The 22312-nt window shown below is 45.0% G+C and overlaps 1 protein-coding gene across 1 annotated transcript in view; it reads left to right on the forward strand.

Moving 5' to 3' along the window:
- Nucleotides 1-22312, forward strand: part of TMEM132B (transmembrane protein 132B) — a 371639-nt gene that overhangs the window by 152557 nt on the left and 196770 nt on the right. The window lies entirely within an intron of this gene.

Genomic DNA, 22312 nt, shown 5'->3' on the forward strand with positions numbered 1-22312 from the left:
AACCTCTCTCTAGCTGATTTTGCTCACAGAGCTTCGTGAACAGCAGTAGGATGCAGCAGCGGCTCTGCCAGTCCCAGCTGTGTGGCCCTGGGGGGAGTCGTCTAACCTCTCTCGACTTCTGCTCCCTCACTGGCGGATGGGGATAACGACGGGCTGTATGTCTCGGGGTTGCTGTGAAGATTCAAGTTGGTAAAGGTCTTGGAACAGAGTCCTCACTGAGTTAGCCTGTGGTGTTTGCCTGGTACTCAGATACCAGGGTGGGTGCAACAGAAGTCAGAAATGGGATCCTTCTAATTCTGATGGAGGCCGATGTGTGGATCACGCCTGTCTGGAGGTGTGCTCCTTCGGGCCTGCAGTAGGATCCTGAGGCTCTGGCAGATCCCAGGTGGGCTTATTAGCCTGCAGGAAGCCCACTGTCTGTTTGGAGCCTCCTGAGTTAGTTTTGGTGATAATGGAGTCAGAACTTAGTGTGGACCCAGCCCTGTGCTAGTCATTGCAGTGTTGGGGCTGGTTTGGTCTAAAGCCCAGTTGTCGCTCTGTAGAGATTCCTTCAGCCCAAGGCAGCATCAGACGCTTGTTCCACACCAAGCATGGCAAAGGTATGGATTCTGCACTCATACCACTCAAAGTGCCTTCTGCCCCTACAGACATTGCTAGTCGACACAGCACATCTGCCCGCCCTCTGCCGTGGCAGACACTGCTAATCGATTGCAGCACGTCCGCATTCCCTCTGTGTGCCTCGGCAGGGCAGACACGGTTCATCGGTCACAGCACTGAGCCCAGGACTCCTGGCCGACCCTACAAGTCCACGTGAGCTGGAGTGGTTGTCACTTATTCGCCAGGCTTGGCGTAGCGGGAACATCGCTGGTGAGAAGCCTGAGGAAAGGGAGGTCAGATGGGTCAGCTGGTCAGGGAGGCGTGGGGGCCGGGCCAGGGAAGTGGCGCACAGGTACTAGCTAGCTTTGCCCGAGGGCTGAGGATGGGCCAGGCACATTCTGAGTTGCTCACGTGCATTAAGTCACGGAATGCTGGCGGCTCGAGGAGGGGAGTACTGCCATCACCCCTGTTCCCCTGAGGCACAGAGGGGTCAGTAGCTTGCCCGAGGTCACACAGCGGGGGCCGGGGGGCCCTGGACAGGCTTCATTCCCTCGCAGCCCCTTCCCGGCTGCTGCCCCCAGGAGTGCACCTCCTCCAGCCGTGCGGGAGCGGGAGGCCGATGAGGACACGTGGGCGGGGGTGCCCCGAGGGGCAGAAACCCTCGATTCCCGCAGATTCCCGCGGAAGCTGCCGTGTGATCTGGAATGGGCCGTCGGGGGATCCGCCCTGGGAGTTCAGCTCTGGGGGAGGAGGGGCCGCTGTGCGTGGGTATCCGCGAGGCGGGCTGAGCTCTCCCCAGGGCTTGGATGCCGCGGCGTGGGGGGGGCTGCGGCGTGGGGGGGGGGGCGCGGCAGCCGGGGAGGGACGACACACCTTTGTTCAGACTTCAGTTGTGGCGCCTCGGTGCTGCCCCGGGGGAGAAGCATCCAGCCTGGAGCCTGCGAACTGTGGGCCACGCCGCCATCCAGACCGCGTGCTGGCGTCCCTGCCCCCCCCCCCCCCCCCCCCCAGTGTGCGCCGGAGCAAGGACGAGCATCCGCGGTGGTTCTCGGGCTCCTTGGGAAGCTCTGTCGGCGCTCACAACCCTGAGGTCGTGACCCGTACAGCCCCGAGATCAGGACCGGGGCATATCAGGAGCCCGAGGGCGAACGGCTGTCTCCCAGGAGCCCCTCACACTTTGCGGTTTTATATGTAGGAGTGCCAGGCCCCGTGCTCCTCTGTATATGCATTCTCCGAGCTGTATCATCGCAGACACTCTTCAAGGTGTCATTCAGATCCGTTCTGTGGAAGCGGAAACAAACCTGGAAAGGTCAGGGGTTTCTTGCTGAGGTCATGCGGCGGGCAGCACTGGTGTGGGGCACAGGTTTGCATTCGGGGATCAGAAACTCCCATTTGAGCCCCCTCTTCTGGACCGTTCTGTGTGTCTGGGTGGGGACTGATCTCTACGACCTTTCCGGGTCAGCGTCTAGGCGCCTATCTTAATGCTTTCCTAGGTATGACTTCTCCTTATCATGTGTTATTTCATGGCCAGAGAAAAATGCACTGAGATTGTGGATCACCCAAATGAGAACAAACAACGGCTGTTTGGTCAGAGCTTGCTACCAGGGGGAGTCCATCACCGTTGCTTGTGTTTGGCAGAGACTCAAGGGTGGGCAGGAGCGGGAGAGCTTATAGTGGAAAACCAGGTCCACGGGGGTGGGAGGGTGCTGGCTTAGGGAGACCAAAGGCAGGTTAACAAGAAGTGAGCATCTTACCTGACGGCTTTTCCTGCCTGGCCCTGAGTTGGAAGCAGAGACGACAAGAAGGGCCGCGGGCAGTCAGTCATGCACCAAATTCAGACCTTTCTGGGCGGACGACTGCAGAGGCTGTGGTCTGGCTCTTTGTCCTGATTGCTGCAAGGCGGTGGGTCGGAGTTTTATTATCACATTTGGTCTGGCAATTGTCCATTTGTATATTACTGTCTCTCAAAATAAAACACTGTGTTTAGGTCTAGGGAAATGTGTTATTTCCCAATATAACTGATTGTCTGTTTTAATCACGTCTTTTATGAATGAAATGTGACATATTTCATTCTGGCTCCGATGAAGCTCTGGATCAAAGCGTGGATGTGCACGAGATTTGCTGAGAGATCTAAATTCAGAGCTGAAGACGTGTGGAAAGGGGACAGATGTGTGTGTTTTCACGTGTCACATTGCTATTTCAGACTGCATATTGTGTTGGGGCCAGTTTGAACGAAAGTTGAGTTGATTATTCTCTAATATTGAAGTAGTTTCTGTTACACATTAGTATCTAAGTCTACCCATGCTTTGAAAGGCCTTTCGGCAAAGGGGTAGTAAAGTGTTTGGAGGGGTTGAGAGCTGCTGGCCAGGCCATGCTAGGCTGGACTCAGGTAGATCTTTGTTAGACTTCCAAGAAAGTTTGAAATACTGTGAAATTTCCCTACTCCAAATATAAAGTCCCTGAGGCTCAGAGAGATTCTGGAAAACTTTATGCCTGATTTGTAAAAAACAGCTCTCTCTCAGCTTGCACAGAGAGCCTTTTGGGCCAACCTCCCATCCTCTTATAAGCAGGGGAGCCTGGGGGTTAAGATTATGAACTCTGGAGCCAGTCTGCCAGTGTTCAAATCCTGCCTCTGCCACATGCCGACTGTGTGACCTTGGGTAAGTTACTTAATCTCTCTGTGACATCGTTCCCTGTCTACAGACCTGGACACTGTATGCTCTAAGTGATTATGATGGATCAACTCTGTGCTCAGACAGGTTCTTCCATTTCTTCCTTCTTTCTCCCTCCTTCCCTCCCCTTCTTTCTTTTTTAGAGGGTGATGGGGGCAGAGAGAGGGAGAGAGAGAATCTTAAGCAGGTTCCCTGCTCAGCATGGACCCCAGTGTGGGCTCAATCTCACAACCCTGAGATCATGACCTGACCCAGAATCAAGAGTCGGACCCTTAACTGACTGACCCACCCAGGCACCCTCTTCTGTTTCATTTGGTAGCCACCTCATCATTCTGGTTGCTCAGCCCAAGCACCTAATGACTGTGATTGGCTTTTTCATTCTCTGATACCCAACATGTGAATGACAGCAGACCCTGGGGCTCTTCCTTTCAAATATCCAGAATCAAACTTCCTCCATTGCTGTTACCCAGGTACAGGCCAGGGTTCTCTCTCTACAAGAGCCTCCCCACCTCTTCCCTTGCCCCCTGAAGTCTCTGAGCAAAAGCCAGAGTCCTTCCACTGGCTTGCAGGCCCTGCATGGCCTGGCTCTGTCATCTCCTTGTGCTCATCTGTTACGATTCTCCTACTCTAGCAGTAGTAGCCACCAGTGTTCTAAAGCGCCCGGCCCCCTCCCCATTAACACTGGACTCCTGTCCCACTACCCCTTGCCTTGCTCTGATTTCTGAACATAGTATTTTTGTCAGTGACATGATATATTATTATTAATGGTTGACCTCCTTCTAGAATGTGAAGTCTGTGAGGCAGAGACTTTTGTGTCCTTGGATGTGTCCTAAGGCATCTAGCACAGTGCCTGGCACATAGTAAGTCTTAGTAAACATTTGTTGGATGAATGAATGAATTTGAAGGCATTGTTCTTTGAAAAAGAGTATAAGTTGTCAGGACTATATGAATTCATGGTGTAAATATATGAGTTTCATAAGTATTGAAGGTTGGGACACTCTGAGGCTCCAGTTCTGGTAAGAGTGTCCTCTTGCCTATAACATGAGAACTGATTCATCGTTTCTAATTACACATGGGCTATATGTCAGTATGTTCTGAACTTCAGTAACACACACACCACCTTTGGGCTCTTTTTGTCATGTTAGATGCCACTGTGTCCTCCCTTTGTAAGTCAAGTCATATCTGTGTGCCTTCCTGTGCTTTTTATTTACTATTTTTCTTTAAATCAAGTCACTTTTACAAAATGTTCATAAATATGTTTAAAAGGGAAAGCTAACATTTGACAGCATGAGTAGAAACCAATATAACTTGCTTGCATGAAAGGGTATGTTAAAAATAAATTACAGTAACAACAACAAAATAGTACTAAGTTCTAAGTATCCTCCACCTGCAGACAGCCATGAACATGCAGCCTGATCTCTTTTGAGAAGGGAGTTGAGCACGTGCTGTATTGAGTGAGTTCACACTCCCTCATGTTCAAGTTCACATTCTCAATGGAGGGAGACCATAAACAAGCAATGGGCAAAGTCATACATAATTGAAACCCGTGCTAAGTGCCATGATGGAAGCAAACAGAGTGCAGTGCATTTAAATTTCATTTATTTTTAAAACCTTTTGTTTTGGAATAATTTTAGACTTGGGAAAAATTACAAAAACTGCCGTTTCCCCTAAAGCTAACATCACACACAATTGCAGCAGGAATATCAAAACCAGAAAATTAACATTGGTATAAATTATTAATCAATCTACAGCATTACTAAAAACTTCTAGTTGTTCTCATAATGTCCTTTTTCTGCTCCAGGATCCAGTCCAGGATCCCACGTTAAACAGAGGTGTCATATCTCCTTAGTGTGATGAATTCTGCTCCTTAGTCTTTTTATTTTATTTTTTTCTTTTTTCATGACCTGATACTTTTGAAGCATACTGGCCAGTTACTTTTGAGAGTGTTCTTCAGTTTGGGATCGTCTAAGACTTTCTCGTGATTAGGTTGAGGATGTGCCTATTTGGCAGAAAAGCCAACAAAGTGCCATGTCCTCAGAGTGTCATATTGGAGGCGTGTGATAATTGTTATGTCTTATTCCCAGTGATGCTGACTTTTGGTTACTTAGCTGAAGTGATGTTTTTCCAATTTCTCCACTGGAAATTTGGCCCCCCCTCCCCCCGTAATTAGGAATAATAATATCTGGAAAGATACTTTGAGACTATGCAAATATCCTTCCTTCCATTGTATTTTCATTCATAAATTTTAGTGTCCATCAGTGAATCTTGCTTAGAATGTGGCAGTTTTTGTAAAGACTTATTTTTGTGTTCATTTATTTTTTAAAGTAAGCTCTGTGACCATTGTGGGGCTCGAACTCATGACTCCAAGATCAGGAGTCGCATGCTCTACTGACATGAGCCAGCCAGGTGCCCCAAATGTGATTTTTAAATAAAGCAATTAAAAATGAGTCTTATAGCAGAGTCTTGGTCTTCCTGATCATTCTTATTTGAATGTTTATAAAGAAGTAAGCCAATAGCAGTTATGGCCAAAGAAGTCATTAGACTTTTTCTGCGAGGTTCTGAAATTAAGGAAGATTGTCTATGCCCTCAGGGGGTCTAGAAGGCTTTCAGGGGACTGACATTTTGACTTGAAGCATTCATTACCTAGAAAGACAAGGTACAGAGTAAGTCCTTGAAGTGGTATGGTCAGGAAGTGATGCCAGAGAAGGAACACCAGTGTAGTCCATGGGAGTTCAGCAGGGCAGGCTTCCTAGAGGAGGAGGCTGCAGAAGATGGGCAGCTTTTAACTATTGAAGGAAAACCAAAGGATGTATGTGGATAGGGCAGTATGATCAAAGAGTGTAGTGCTCCCAGGACACTCTTGGGAGACAAGTTTTTGAAGTAGTTAGAATTAGTGAGGCTTGTGGTCGGATTTCAGCTCCTCCTTACTGGCTCTGTGACCTTGTACAAGTTACTTCACTTCTTTGAGCCTTGCCTTCCTCTCATATAATAAAACTGTAAGAGCACCTGTCTTTCAGGATGACCGTGTAAGAGTAAATATAGGAAGGCACTTGGCAGCAATTCTGCCTGTGATGCTTGGTGCCACTGTCAGCAGCATCTAAGTGGATTCTGGAGGCTTCCTGTAGGACCTACTGTGGGGGACCCTATACCCACCACATCTCCTTAATGAGCACCTGTCATGTGCCACACTTCCCATCACATTCTATGTGTGTGGTCTTGAATCATCCTCATGATAGCTCTGGAACCTACCTGTTTCCATGACCTCAGGATCAGGGAAGCACTAGGTCACTTGCCCAAAGGTCACATAGCCAGAAAGTGACAGAACCCAGGCCTGCCTTCTTCAAAATCCATACCTGCCTCATGGTTCCCCATTTCGGATGTTCATAATCTCAATGCTTACCTTCACACTTAAACAAATAGCAACCTATTTGGTGAATGTTACTCAGGTGGCACCAAAAATCCAAGCTTTATTAATTTTTTCTCCAAATAAAAGTCAGATTTCCCTTGAGGAAACTGAGCATAGATACAGGTGCCCTGACATCTGTAATTCTGAAGCCCAGATCAAGTCTAGAGCTTAGAGCAACGATTTGGGCAGAGTTTAGAATGGAAGGCAGTGATTATTTCCCAAACAAACCATGACTTGCACAGCACGTTTAACTAGTTCCAAATGTTAATCCACTGCATTTAGCAAACCCATTTCCATTAGTTTGTAGGTGATGCTGAGCCCCACCTCTGCCTCGTTTTCCCTCTCAAGTGCACTGGGGTCTGGGAGTTCCGGCAGAGGATGGCAGGAACGGGTGTCAATTTCAGAGGCTTGAGGATTCTAAGCTACAAGAGGGGATTTCGATTTGTGCAGAAATTGTGACTTTATATCAGGTCACAATTTTGGAAAATTGGAGTATACCTAGATTTCTGTGGTGGCTAGAAATTTAGTGAATGCTTAGTCTGGGCCAAGCTATTCTTTAATGTTTTATTACTTTGATCCTGGAAATCATGCTAGGAGGTTGGAATATTATCTTCAGGGCTATCATACACTCAAGGAAACCCAGGCCTGAGCCCCCCACTCTTAGGATGTTCTCTTGCCTGTGGGCATTGTGGAGTAGCAGTAACAGTCGCCACTCCTTTGTGCTAAGTGTTTGCAGGTGTCTGGTGCTTGAGCATGCCTGACCGTGGTTCCCAGACTCATGACCCTCTTTCCTTTCCCTGCTTAGGGTAGTCTTTTTTTTAAATTTATTTTTATTATTTATTTATTTATTTATTTATTTATTTATTTATTTATTTATTTAATTTTTATTTATTTATGATAGTCACACAGAGAGAAAGAGAGAGAGAGGCAGAGACACAGGCAGAGGGAGAAGCAGGCTCCATGCACCGGGAGCCCGATGTGGGATTCGATCCCAGGTCTCCAGGATCGCGCCCCGGGCCAAAGGCAGGCGCCAAACTGCAGCGCCACCCAGGGATCCCCTGCTTAGGGTAGTCTTAAGCACCATCTCCCTGATTGAAATGTTTGCAGGGCATGGCTCCACTACATCTAGTGATGTGTTTGGTACATCACTCCCAGTCTGGCAGCCCAAACATCATTGGATGATTGTTTTTGTGTGTGTGTGTATACATGGGCATGTATGTATTTGCGTGTGTGTACATGTGCATGTGTGTGTGTGTGTGTGTGCGTGTGTGTGCAGTGTCTCTCTCATCTGGTTTTGTTTGACCAATGGTAGGCATAGATCAGAGACTAGACAGTGCAGAGAGAGAAAGGACAAGATAGCTAGTCTCCCTCTTCTCTTCCTGCTGAGCCTCAGAAAGATATGTGACTTCCTCAAGGCCATGAAGCCACAAAAGTAGACTTTGAATCCAGGTCTTTCCATTCCCAGAATCTGAGTGCCCTGTTGCCATCCTCTGTTCAGAGAGGTCACGTCTTGAGATGCTGAAACATTCATCAGAGAGAATGGATAAATAGATAGCTAAATATTTATACAATAATTTCATGTCACAATTGTTGGATACATCTCTAAAATCTAAGGCTAAGGGGAAGAACAAATTATCAGGTCATACCTACAGTAGGGTACAGTTCAGAACATGCAGTACAATTCTGTTTGTTATGTATAAATGCATTCATACGTTAGTCAGTGGCATAAAGCATGCACGAGCGTAATAACCACCAGCATCGGGGGAGGTAGGCTGAAGGCATCCAGGGAACTTCAGCAGTATCTTTGTGTTTTATTTGTTAATCATGTTGGTGGGAGATGTGGGTGTTCATTTGTTCATTTTATTATTCTCCATAGTCTTTTAGATTTTGGAAATATTTCATAATTATAATTTTTCCAGCATTTTATTATGAAAAATTTCAGACATAGGACAAAGTTGAAATTTTTAACCCTGCCACTTAGATTCCACCATATTTTACTATTCTTGCTTTATCATTTACCTTTCCATCCAGAAATCCATCTTATTTTTTGAGGCATTTGAAAATAAAGTGCAGATATTTGTTCACTTTCCCCTAAGTAGTTCATTGTGCACATCATTAGCTAGGATTCAATATTCGTGTGATTCACATATGTATCAATTTATGGAGAATTGCCATCTTAACAGTATTGAATCTTTCAATATACAAACATGGCTTCTTTCTCCATTTATATACATCTTTAATTTTGTTCAGAAATCATAGTTTTTTAGTGTTCAGGCTTCACATTTTTTTGTTAACTGTATTCTTTAGCATTTTAGTTTTTAATGATATTTTTATAAAAAATATAAAGAGAGTTGTTGATTTTATTTTCATTTCTCTAATTTTTCACTGCTTGTATGTACAAATACCGCTGGCTTTTATGTAGTGAGTTTGTATTCTGTAGCCTTACCAAATTCATCTATCTTTGTCCTTACACTTAAAGTGTCTCTTGTAGATAGTATATACTTGTGTCTTATAATTTGTCTATTTTGACAATGTCGGTCTTTTAGTTAGATTAATCCATTAATATTTAATGTAATTACTGATGTGATTAGACTTGGAGACACTATTTTATTATTTGTTTTCTGTTTGCTTCTTCTGTTGTTTTTCTGTTCTTTCCTTTTGTGCCTTTTTGCGGATGATTTGAATATTTTTTTTTAAAGATTTTATTTAATTATTCATGATAGTCACACAGAGAGAGACAGAGAGGCAGAGTCACAGGCAGAGGGAGAAGCAGGCTCCATGCACCGGGAGCCCGATGTGGGATTCAATCCTGGGTCTCCAGGATCGTACCCTGGGCTAAAGGCAGGCGCCAAACCGCTGCGCCACCCAGGGATCCCTGATTTGAATATTTTTAAGAATATACATTTTTAAGAATATACAGCCTTGGTAGTGCAGCAGTTTAGCGCCACCTGCAGCCCAGGGCGTGATCCTGGAGGCCCTGGATCGAGTCCCACCTCAGGCTCTCTGTATGATGCCTGCTTCTCCCTCTGCCTGTGTCTCTGCCTCTCTGTGTCTGTCTCTATGAATGAATAAATAAATAAAATCTTAAAAAAAAATCCATAGACACTGGGACACCTGGGTGGCTCCGTGGTTGAGCATCTGCCTTTGGCTCAGGTCATGATCTCGGGGTCCTGGGATAGAGTCCCTCATCGGGCTCCCCATGGGGAGCCTGCTTCTCCCTCTGCCTCTGTCTCTGCTTTTCTCTCTGTGTCTCTCATGAATAAATAAATAAAATCTTAAAAAAAAAGAATATAAGTTTAACTTTTCTACAGGCTTTTTAACTGCATTTTTTGAATTATATTTTCAATGGTTGCTTCAAGGATTGCAATATATACACTTAACTTTTCACATTCTACTTTGAGTTATCACTTCCTGCAAAATGTAGATAGTAGGTCCATTTAACCACCCCATTTATGCTAAAGTTATTTTATGTGGTCATGTATACATTTTTAAATCCCTAGAAGACAATATTATAATTTCTGTTCAAGTAGTTTTATGCATTAAAGGGAATTAAGAAGAAAAAGCAAAAAACCAAAATAAGTTTTTGTATTCATCCAGACTTTTGCCATTTGTGATGTTCTTCATTCCTTTCTGGGGGTCTCCATCTTTATTTGGTGCCATTTTTCTGCAGCATGAAGGATTTCTCTTGGCAGTATTTTTCGAGTGCATATTTGTTGGCAATGAATTCCCTTTATTTTCTTTTATCTGAAAAGGTCTTCATTTTATCCTCATTCTAGAAGAGTCTCTTTGCTATTTATGGAATTCTGGATTGGAAAGTTTTTTTTCCCTTTTCTTTTAGCACTTTAAAGATGTTCCATTCTCTTTTGGTCTCCATAGTTGCTAGTAAGATGATGGACATTTAATGGAATTGTTGACCTGTATGTAATGTGTTGTTTTTCTTTTGCTGCTTGGCTTGTTGTCTTTGCCTTTCAACAGTTTGACTATGATGTGCAGGAGCATGGCTTTTTCATGTTTATCTAGTCTTGGGTTTGTTGTGTACTTGAATTTGTACATTTATATCTCCTACTTTTGTGAACTTTTCAAGCCATTATGTGTTAAAATTTTTTTCTGTCTCATTTTCTTGCTCCTCTGCATGTCAATTGTAGGACATCATTGAGATAATTTGCTATTGTGTAATAGTTCTCTGTGGCAATTTTCATTTTTTTTCCTGTTTTTTTTTTTTCTTGCTCTTTTAACATTGGATAGCTTCTGCTGACCTATCTTCAAGTTCACTGAAACTTTCCTTTGTCATCTCTATTTGCCTATTAAGTTTATCCAGTGGAATTTTATTTATAGATATTGTAGTCTTTAGTTCTGGGTTTTCTATTTTGTTCTTTTATTATAATTTTTGTTTCTCTGCTGAGATTTCCTGGCTTTTCATTCATTGAGAGTATGTTTTCTTTTACATCACTGAGGATAGTTATAAATCAGTTTCAAAATCCTTTTCTGGTCATTTTAACATCTAGGTGATCCCAGGGTTGATCTCAGTTGATTGTCTTTTCACTCTTGAATGATACTTATTTTTTAAAATCTTTATATTCTGAGCAATTCTGTGTTGTATTTTGGAAATTATGAATGTTATGTTATGGAGACTCTGGATTTTGTCATTCTCCACTGAATGCTCTTTTGTCTCAGCAGACAATTACTACAATTACTGAAAATCTCTTGGGTCACAACTCCAGGCTTAGCATAGATCTTTTGTCTTTAGTTGAGCTACTTTGAGGCTGATCTGCATCTACACTTTACAGGGTTTAGCCAGAGTTATTTGCAGGTGTAATTTGGGCATGCCCTCTCCTGCTCTTGCTTTTTCATGATTCCCTTATTTCTCTTTAGCTGCCTCAGCTACTCTGGACTCATTTCTGGGCTCCCCCTGCTCCTCAGCACAACCACCACCTTGCAAAAAAAAAAAAACCTCCTGAATCCCTTTTTTTTTTGTAAAACATTTTATTTGTTTATTCATGAGAGACACAGGCAGAGACACAGGCAGAGGGAGAGGCAGGCTCCATACAGGTTGCCTGATGTGGGACTTGATCCTAGGACTCCAGGATCACAGCCTGGGCCAAAGGCAGGCACTAAACCACTGAGCCATCCAGGGAACCCTCCTGCATCCTTTTTATGGGTTGTGCTTCCCCTGCCTCCCACAGGATGACTGCATTATCTTTCAGGCTAAATGCAGCAAAAATAGGTCAATCCTTTCTTAGAGCTGTCCTTCTTGTCTAAGTGTGTGCTCCCCAACACAATCTGCCTATTTCTATTCTTTCTCTAGTGCCTTCAGGTAGCCGCATTTTATGTTATACCTGGGGATGGCAGCTGCTGTCTCCAGGTGGGTGGGATCTTCCTCAGTCATTACCAGAAGTAGGTGTAGCCTATTTATATTTAATGTAATCACTGATAGGGTTGGACTTAGGTCTGCTGTTTTGCCATTTGGTTTTTATTTGTCTCATCTTATTTTTGCCCTTGTCTCGTTCTTTCTTGATTTCCCTTGTGTTAATCAAATGTATGTTATTTTTCCATTTTAATTAATCTGTTGGGGTTTTTTTTTTTTAGCTATATCTCTTTGCATTTTAAGTGGTTGCTATAGGAATTTAATATGCATCTTTAAACCTTATCACGATCTAATTGGAATTGACGTTTTATTACTCTGGGTAAAATATAGTTACTTTGGAGCAATGTTGTGTCATTCTCCCCTTCCTTTGTGCTGTATCGTATATATTGTATTGATAATATGCTGTATTTTGACACCTTTAAGATTCAAGTGATTTTGTAGAATGTCTCTCAGTTTGGGTTTGTCTGATGTTTCCTCATGATCAGATTCAGGTTATGATTCTTTTGCATGAATGCCACAGATATGATGCTCTGTTCTCGCTGCATCCTGTTAGGTGGTGCTTGATTTTAATTTGCTCTGTTGCTGGTGATGTTCACTTTGTTCGCCTGATTAAGGTGGTATTTGCCAGTGTTTTCCACTGCGAATATACTGTTTTGCCCTTTGTAATTAAGAAGGATTTTGTGGGAAGTTATTGTGACTCTATAAACATCTCATTCTTCCTCAAACTTCCAATTTATCATTTGTTAATTCACATTTCCATGGAATTATGATTTCCTGTTATTGAATGGCTTTGCCCAGTGGAGGCAGTAGTGAGAAACTGCAGGGCGGGCAGGGGTAGAGAAACCAGGGTAATTCTATTCCTTTTGTTCTTTCTGATATGACTGTGGCAGAGGCTGCTTTTCCTCTGTGGCTTCACCTCTGTGGGACACATGCTCTCCTCCAATTGACACTGCTAGGATTTTAGCCTCCAGTGATGGTCATGGTCCTGGGATTTTAGCTATAATTATAGCATAAGGGGTGGAGTTACTTCTTTTTGTTGGTAAGGCATGGGTTGCTTCACATTCCCTGGTGGGTTCTTACTTTTCTGTCCTATATAACTAGTTCTCTGTATTAATCTCTCTCTGTTAAGTTATAAAGAGTTGCTTCTTTTTTCCTAGCTGGACCCTATTGGTACAGAGTAGGATCATTGTTTCAGTTTGGGACATTTGAGTTTGAGGTGCCTATATGACATTTAGATGGAAAAGTGGGAAGGCCAGTTAGATATGTGGGTCTGTAGCTCAAATGTGATGTTTTTCCTGGAGACACAAATTTAGGTGTCTCTGGCATTTTGATCATAATAATTGAAGACTTGGGAAGGATGAGATTTTATGAGAAAAAATCATGAGCAGAAGTGACAAAGGTGAGTCTTCAGAAGAACCACCAGAGAAGGAGCAAGAAAACCAGGGGAACATGACATCACATAATCCAAGAGAAGTGACAGTAAAGAAGACTGAGCCAACAGAGTTGAATGCTGCGAGGAGGTTGGGCAAGAAGTGAAAATGATCCTTTGCATTTTAAATGTGGAAGCCAGGGATGCCTGGGTGGCTCAGCGGTTGAGCATCTACCTTCAGCTCGGGGCATGATCTCAGGGTCCTGGGATCGAGTCCCACGTCGGGCTCCCTGCATGGGGCCTGCTTATCCCTCTGCCTCTCTCTCTCTGTATCTCTCATGAATAAATAAATAAAATCCCCCCTCTCTCTCTCTGTATCTCTCATGAATAAATAAATAAAATCCTTTAAAAAAATAATAAATGTGGAGGCCACTGGTGACTTTAATGTGTTCAGTGGATTCATGTGGATAAAAGTCAGATTGAAGGGTTTTGGGGGTGCAGTTCTGACTCCAGTTACAATGCATGGGGTTTTTCCCACACTAAGAAATCTGCTGGAGCTGATTGGCTCCTTGGCTTGTAAGGGCCCACACTTTCTTGTCCCCTTCGCTCCCCACTACTGCTCCAAAATCAGGTAAAAATTCTGAATTTCATTCCAATGAATGTATGTATGTTGGGGTAGGGGGAATTCTCTACCACTACCAACAAGGAACCCTCCCACACCAGTTGGTGTCCTATAATTCAACTCAATTCTGATGCTCTCCACCCAGAGAGAGTGTTAGATCCTACGGGCTAAGGACTTGGTCCCACAAGACTGCCCCTCCCCACATCAGACGTCATTTGTGAGTCCAGGTGGTCACCTATGTTTCTTACCAATTGGCTACAAACCATAGGTTCCCACAGTCTTCTTCATGGGTTTGGCTGATTTGCTAGAGTGGCTCACAGAATTCAGGAGATCAGTTTACTCACTAGATTACTGGTTTATTGCAGAGGATGTTAAAGGATATGAATCAGCAGCCAGAGGAAGAGATCCATAGGACAAAGTCTTGAACAAAGGAGCTTCCGTCCTCATGGAGTTTGGGGCCTGGTGCAGTGACAAGTAACTGCATTCTGGTTCAGTATCCTGGAAGCTCTCCAAACCCCATCCTTTTGGGTTTTTATGGAGATTTCATTACACAGGCACAATTGATGAAATCTTTGGCCATTGGTGATTGAACTCCATCTCTAGCTTTTCTCTGCCCCCTGAAGGATGAGGTTGGTCCTGAAGGTTCCAGTCTTCTAATTACATGTTGTTTCTCCTAGTAACTAGCTCCTCATCCTTCAGGGGCAGATGTTTTCCAAAAGTTACCTCATTAACATAAGCTCAGGTATGTTTGAAAGGGGCTTGTTACGAATTATCAAGATACCTTTTTTTAAAAAAAATATTTTTTTTATTTATTCCTGAGAGACACACAGAGAGGCAGAGACATAGGCAGAGAGAGAAGCAGGCTCCTCGTGGGGCGCCCGATATGGCACTCGATCCCAGGACCCTGTGATCATGCCCTGAGCTAAAGGCAGTTGCTCAGCCACTGAGCCACCCAGGGGTCCCTCAAGATACCTTTATCACTCTCACCATTTGGGAAATTCCAAGGGTTTAAGGAGGGTTTGGCATTTCTGTGCCAGAAATGGGACCAATACCAAATCTATATCCCCCCCCCAATAATATATTTCTTATTCTAAGTCATGATATCATAGAGAGCAAGTGATCTGTAAGGTGTATTAGTTAGGGATTCAGGTCAGCTTCATAAAGAAACCCCAAAAGAATAGCATCCTCACCCTCAAGACAGGGATGGATTTGGGGAAAGGCAAGAACATGCCTAGGTGTAGGTATCAGTGGATCAAGGCTGTCAGGCCATTAAAGATTGTATGATTCTCTTGACCTCATTACCACAAGATGGCTGCTACAGTTGTACACATGTACATTTCACAGAAAAGGAAGGAAGAAGGGGGAGAAATCAGGTGAGCCTGAATCTGCCTCTCTTTAAGGAGCCTTCCCAGAGGCATTAGCCAGCATCTTTTGTCTAATGCTCAATGGTCAGAATCATTCTCATGATCAGGCCCATCCAGCACGAGTAGGGAATTATAGGTGTTTAACGGCATATTGCCAGTCCCCTCACCCCAAATTGGGTTTCTTGATAAGGAAGACATAGAGGATGGGTATTGCTAGCCACATACCATTTGAGGGATACAGGGAAGGTAATATCTTCCAGCATCATCCCCAGCATCTGGCTGGGAAGAGGAGGGCAGGGTGGGGAGTAAACTGGGGACCTGGAGAGTTCCCCTAACTTTTTACTAGAGTGGTAGAGAATTTTAGTTAAAAAAAATTATGTGCACAGTAGGTCTGCTCCATGCAATTAATGTGGCGCTGGTTTAATTTGCTCTTTCAGCATTTTGTAGCTGTCTGCCAATGACTTGGGCAGTAAATAATTTTGGAGAAATTCAGAAGGGCAGCACTAATTAGGGACTCAAGCTCCACTTCATGATCTTTTCATTCTGATTGTTGGGGTATTGTTTGGTGCCAATTTCATCGGATTTCCAATAAAAGTGCAGTGTCCTATTCATCTCTCTGTTGGCTCCTTTATTTTTTTAAAAAGATTTATTTATTTCTATTTTAGAGAGAGAGAGAGAAGGAGGGAAAGAGTGAGCAGAGGGAGGGGCAGAGAGAACACAGAGCCTGACGTGGGGCTTCTTCTCATCACCCTGAGATTACAACCTGAGCTGAAACCAGGACTCTGATGCTTAGTGGACTGCACCCTCAGGTGCTGCTCTGTTGGTTCCATTAAAAGAAAACTACACCTCTACCTCCATTATGTTAAGATTGATTATCACTCACTGTCCTTTAGATAGATTTCATAAGATCAGGAGGAAGATCAGGAATTGTGTAATGGTGTAACCTCTCATCCATAATGATAAGGTTAGATAAAATTTTTAATTGCATTTCTTTGGATCCAGGTGTTCTAAACCAATAGAGCGTTTCTCAAGAAGTTGAGTACTCCTGCCTCTTTATGCTTGGAGTATTTTATTCAAACTTCTAGTCCATCGTTTAACCCAACACATTACAATTAACTGAATTTATGTCAGTCTCTTTGATTATGAGCTTCTTAGCACTTGGAATGCTGATTTGGCAGTCTGGGTCTCCAGCCAAGACTGTCAGCCTGTTAGAGCTCATGAAGTGTCCCTTGAGTTGAATTAAATTTGAAATCCAGAATAAGAAAAGTTGCCTGTTACCTCCAGGGTCCCAAGTAATGATTTTTCCTCACTTACGGCAACATAGTTGCACTTGCTACTTAATAAATCCACTGGCAGTTTCCCTCTAAATGGGAAATCAAAATCTTTCCCAGTACTTGTGCCCTTTTGAGTTTAGCCCAAGGAGCTTTCTGCCTGCCCTTGGAGTTGGGATGTCAGGATCAGTGTTTGGAAATGTTTCTCCAGAGGGAAGCAGAAATGAAGATGTCCATTTTGCATTGGTTAGGATCACGGTTAGGGATACTTTATGCACAGTACTTGAAATTCTGGTTGTGTTAAGAGTAAGACAGATGGAGGTCAAAGGCACACCTGTTGTTGCAAATGTGCAACAATTAATTGTGCCCTAAGGGAGTAGGGCGCAAGAGAAGAATGCCCAGCTGGGTGTTGCTAGGCGCAGGTCTGCCTTTCCTGGTCTCCCACCACGCGCCTCTTGGCTCACCTCGTTCCAACTGCATACATCTTGACTGGTTCCTCGAAACCACAGAGTTCACTCCCATCTCAGGCACTGGCTTTGTTCTTCCTGCTCCCCTATGGTGAGCAGGCTGGCCCCTCTTCACCATTTCACTTCCTACCTGAATACTCCGTTTCAGAGAGGTGTTCCCGGCTAGCCCTAAGTGGTCCTCTGCACCAGCCATGGTTCTCCTAGCCTGCTGTGTTCTTCATGGCACTCGTCACCACCTGAAAGTGACAAAGCTGTGTGTGCATTCACTCATTTATTGTCTGCTTCCCCCACCTATGAAGCCAGCTCCATGCAGGCAGGGACATGTGTCCCCTGTGCTAAGACCTGTGCCTGGACTTGTTGCTGGAACTCAGGAGGTGGGGAACAAACAGGCCTTGAAACACCCTGGATGCAGCAGGTAATTCATGTGGGTTAATGCCTGTCATGGGCTGAATTGTGTCTCCCCGCCCTCCCCGATCCATATGTTGAATTCTTAGCTGCACTCCTTCCACCCCAGACAGGGTCTTTAATGAGATAGAACAAGGTCATTTGAGTGGGCCCTAATCCCGTACGACTGGTGTCTCTCTAGGAAGAGGAGCTGAGGACACAGACACACATGGAGGAAGAAAACCATGTAAGGACTCAGCAAGGTGGCAGTCGCAGGCTGAGAGAAGAAACCAACCCTGCAGTCCCCTTGGTCTTGGACCTCCAGCCTTCAGGGCTATGAGAAGATGAACTTGTGTTGTCTGAGCCCCCCAGTGTGTGGCACTTTATTACGGCAGCCCCGGCACACGCATGCAGTGCTCTGTGATGGACAGGAGTGGGATAGCTCTGAATACAGTCAGCTGGTCATCACAGCTTACTTGCCTTCCCTAATCCGTGTCCTTTCCTCCATGAGTCCTTAGTTTTCCCTTCTGTTTCATTTTTGGTGTGAGGCTTCTGGGAGCACAGATGTTTATTCTTGGAATGAATTGATTTATTGGGGCCACTGGTTGGCAGATGTATGATTCCCCAACAATCTTACTCTGAACTTTGGATTTGCAGAATATTGTCAGTGCAAAGGGAGGGGTTTTACCAACATCTTCTTACTGAAGTCCTCTCCCTGGAGCCTCATATTTTGTACATCTGGGATGGTTTTTCCACGTAACTTCTCCCGGGACACAGGCACTTCTCCAGTGTTCTTCAGACCCTCAGGAGACTTTGCAGAGATGCACAGACCTCACTCAGCCCCCCCACAAACACATTACTTTACTTGTTCAGATATAGAAGGTGGCTGTTTTAACCAGCAGTTAGCCAGTCCCTTGAGTTCTAGATGTTTCCTGCTGGGGTTCAACTTGAAATAGGCAGACAAGTAGAAGGAGACCTCCTTCGGGGCTTCTCTGGGGTTTCAGCCAAGCCTTCCAAATGCACCTTCCATTCCAGACTCCCCCTCCCCTCCCGAACCCCAACCCCACACACTTCTCTTTCTTCCTGAACGTCTAGTTAAAGTCTCCACTTTACTCGCGCTTGGCAGTCTTGTACCCCTTGGTGGTCACTAGTTAATTGCAATTATGTGCCTTTAAAGAGAATGGAGAGAAAAAAAAGAGACTGTGGCCTGAATGAGAAATGGGAAGAGGGGATATTTCTAATGCTGCATACAGAAAAACAACTCAATTTTGGTGGTTTCATGTTGCAGAAAAATGTTGAGAGTTAAAATTTCATTTTGTAGCAGGGCTGGATTCCACAGCTGAAATCCATAAGATCAGATATAACATTTCCATCTCTGAGCAGGTTAATAAAGCCCCTAATAGGATTTGCTGACCATAAGAACCGCAGACCAAGCGGCTGGAAGGTTTTATTTATTTGCCATCTGTATGTAAATTTTGCTATTATGGAAATTGTGTCAGGAATTGGACTGCAAGTAGATAGCACACAATGTACTATAATATTTGAGCTAAGATACAAGAAAAAAAAAAGCCACCTCTATGTGTGTTTGTGCATATGAATAATCCAGCTCATTGTGGCTTTCTGTAAGAGACTCAATCTCGGATTCCAAATCTAACCTGTGATCACAGTGGATGGGCTCATTTAAATATGCAACAGTCACTCAAAGACTCAGGAGTCAGGACTGAGTTTTCATGGGAAAAGAAGTGTCCGTGCCTGGTGGCATTATTAGCTCTCAAAATCCAGTGCCATTCTGTCTTTTAGTGACTCCCAGGGTGACTGTAGAGAGACCATTGCATTGGTAAGGGACAAATATTTTTGGAGTTAATTATAGCTAATCATGGAGGAGAGGAATACCTCTTTGCTTTTTCTTATGAAAGAAACTCAACTGACATGAAGAAATTGAATCAGGACTCAAGATGGTGGATGTCAGCACTGTTACATAATTAGTGTCCCAGGGTGGCAGAGGCAGCAGCTCACTGTGTACAGCCAGTGGCTGTCCTTAAGGAGTGTGCATCACACTCTGTCACGCCCGCTTACAAAGTTGGCCTTGCCACTGCTTTGTGTTTCCATAGTAACATGATGGGAGTCCAGAGAAAGTGGCCGACTCACTTTGGTGAGAGCTGCACATAAATTAAATCACTTTCTGTATTTCCGTGAGTTCTGAACTTCCTCCAAAAGTTTTCTAGGTTCTAGGATGACTTTTGCCTCTATATTCAGATTAGGGCCCACCTTACATCAGCCCATACCTTGCACTTTGGGAAACCCTGGTGCAGGGGAGAACTCATTTCAGGTGATACCTGAGATGAGGGTGAGGTGTTCAGGTACGAGATACAGTGGTGTCGATAATGTTGAATTACCTAGTGAGAGGAGATTCCTTCTGCATCCTCCTCTGTCCTGGTAACGTCAAGGAGACAGTCTTGACTGTGCCTGATGCCCGAAGCCTCTTGCATCCTCTGATGCTTGTCTGTGAGTTTGTTTTCATCTTGAACAATGCGAGCCCACGCCCCAGGCTGGGAGCCTTTGGCACGCAGCCATGTCTGGCTAGAATTTAATAACATTGTTTTGTTTTTATTGTACTTATTTTAGGGATTTCTTGTCTTTATGCAAAGTGATATTGCTTTTTTCATTTAAAGTGCTGATCTATTTCTTCCTCCCTAGATAAATTTATGTAAACCCAGGAAGCAGATTTAAAAGAAAATATGAAGTAAGTAATAATACAGATAGTACCCAGGATAAAGCAAGAGAATGTGGCATGGCACGGGACGCCCACAACACCCGTGGACAGGGGAAGCTTGACGGCGGGGGGTGGGGGGAGCAGGTGCCTCCTTCTGTGAGGCTCTTGGGTTCCTCTCTTTGGGAGCAGCTGCAGACGTTTGGCTAGGAGGCACACATCCTTCTTTCAGCAGCTACTTGATGGGGCTATCTGACCTGTCCCTGTTTAGCTCTTTCCCTCCCTCCCTCCCTCCCTCCATTCCTCCCTCCCTCCCTCCCTCCCTCCCTCCATTCCTCCCTCCCTCCATTCCTCCCTTCCTTCCTTCCTTCCTTCCTTCCTTCCTTCCTTCCTTCCTTCTCCCCTCCCCTCCCTCAAATGGGACCATCCCCCTCCTGAAGGTTCTGCAGTGAGTCTACAGGGAGTCCCCTGCAGGGGTGAAACACCCAGGTTGAGGGAGGTGTTCAAACAGGGCAAATTTAACCCCTCTTCTCTCTGAGAGCTGAGGCTGCGGCTGCTTCAGGGCATCTGTCAGCATCGGGGAAGCCCAGTGGTCCATGCAGGGATCATGGGATTGCACTGGCACAGCCTCCAGCAAGCTGAGCTGACACCCACGGGCACACCTGTGCCTAACTTGCAGCCATCAGAATGCTCTGGAAGCAAAATTCATGTAAAATAAATGCCTGTTCTGCTGTGGGGAGGGGAGAATAAGCAGAGTGACCCACTTCCCAAGGCACCCCACACCTCTTCCCAGGTTTCTCTGAGTGCACTCTGGGGGGGCTCTGGAGGCCGAATCCCTTGGGGGAGGCTGTTAAAATGCAGACCTTGGGCCATATCCAGAGCCAAGAGTGTTAAGCGCTCTGGGTGGGGCCAGCAGCCTGTGGTCCAAAGTGCTGCTGGGCACTCACGCCCTCTGGGCTGGCTGTGCACATTGAAGGAATGTACCTGTGCAGGTGCGCAGGTGGGAACATGTGGGTGCGCTCCTTGAGGGCGTGTCTACTTCAAACTGATGGGAGCTGCCCCTGGGGTTTCTCACAGGTAGGCTGATCCAGGAGGGGTGCTTATCTTGAAGGTTGGGGAGCAGCTTAACCAAAGGGGGACCCTGGGAGGAAGCCCAGGTCAGAGGTTAGAAGAATTCGCACATTGGGTTAAACTGGGAGAGAACAATGGAGGTGGAGCTGAGGTTGGGTAGGGTGGCCTTTGCTAAGGGGGCCTTGGGGACAGAGTGAGATCACAACTCATGTGTGTGGTCAGTTTCCCTTCTGTAAAATGCAAAGAATGAAACGCCTCCTTCAGAGCACTGTTGTGAGCAACATCAGATTTATATGTGTGTGTATCAGGGCCTGGCACATAGCTTGAATTTTTATTCTTGTTATTATCATTCTTTTTCACTTGTGCAGACCCTGGTGTATCTCATGGGGTGTGGTGGATGTTTTCACAGGACCCTCACTGGGATGGACAGGCCCCTCAGGGGCCTGTCTCGAGACACAAGAGCTTTTCAGATTATAATGCCACATAAGAAGCAGAGCCTCTGAACTCCAAGGAGTACCTCCTCGGCATGTGCCAGTAACTCTGGCTCCTTGCTGTGGGTTTCAGTCAATAACCATTCATTGGGCACTCACCCAGCAAGTGTTATAGAAGTTACCAAGAAGTCTTGGATGGGGTGTTCACCTGTGAAGATCTTAAAATTATTTTGGGGATGCAGTACACAAATACAGATGGATGGTGGGTCAAAGCTTGATGCAGTGGGTGTTTCAGGAATGTTCTGAAATGTGGGTGTTTAGGGACACTGGAAAAGAGGAGATGTCACTTGATCTTGGCTGGTAAAGGATGAATAAATGAGGGTATGAGGATAGAAGGGAAGAAAGCATTCCAGATCTGGCAGAGATGGCCACAGTGAGTACGGAGTGATGGGTGGCCCAGCTGGGAGGGATGTTGGTGTTGTGGCCAGAAGGCTGATGAGACATTGTGGTTAGCCTGTGGATACCTTTATTAGCTTGTCCCTCTTTCCAGGAAGCTATGTGGTCTCACAGAAAAAGCAGGGAC

The sequence above is a fragment of the Nyctereutes procyonoides genome, unplaced genomic scaffold (assembly GCF_905146905.1).
Source record: "Nyctereutes procyonoides isolate TBG_1078 unplaced genomic scaffold, NYPRO_anot_genome, whole genome shotgun sequence".
Lineage (NCBI taxonomy): Eukaryota > Metazoa > Chordata > Mammalia > Carnivora > Canidae > Nyctereutes > Nyctereutes procyonoides.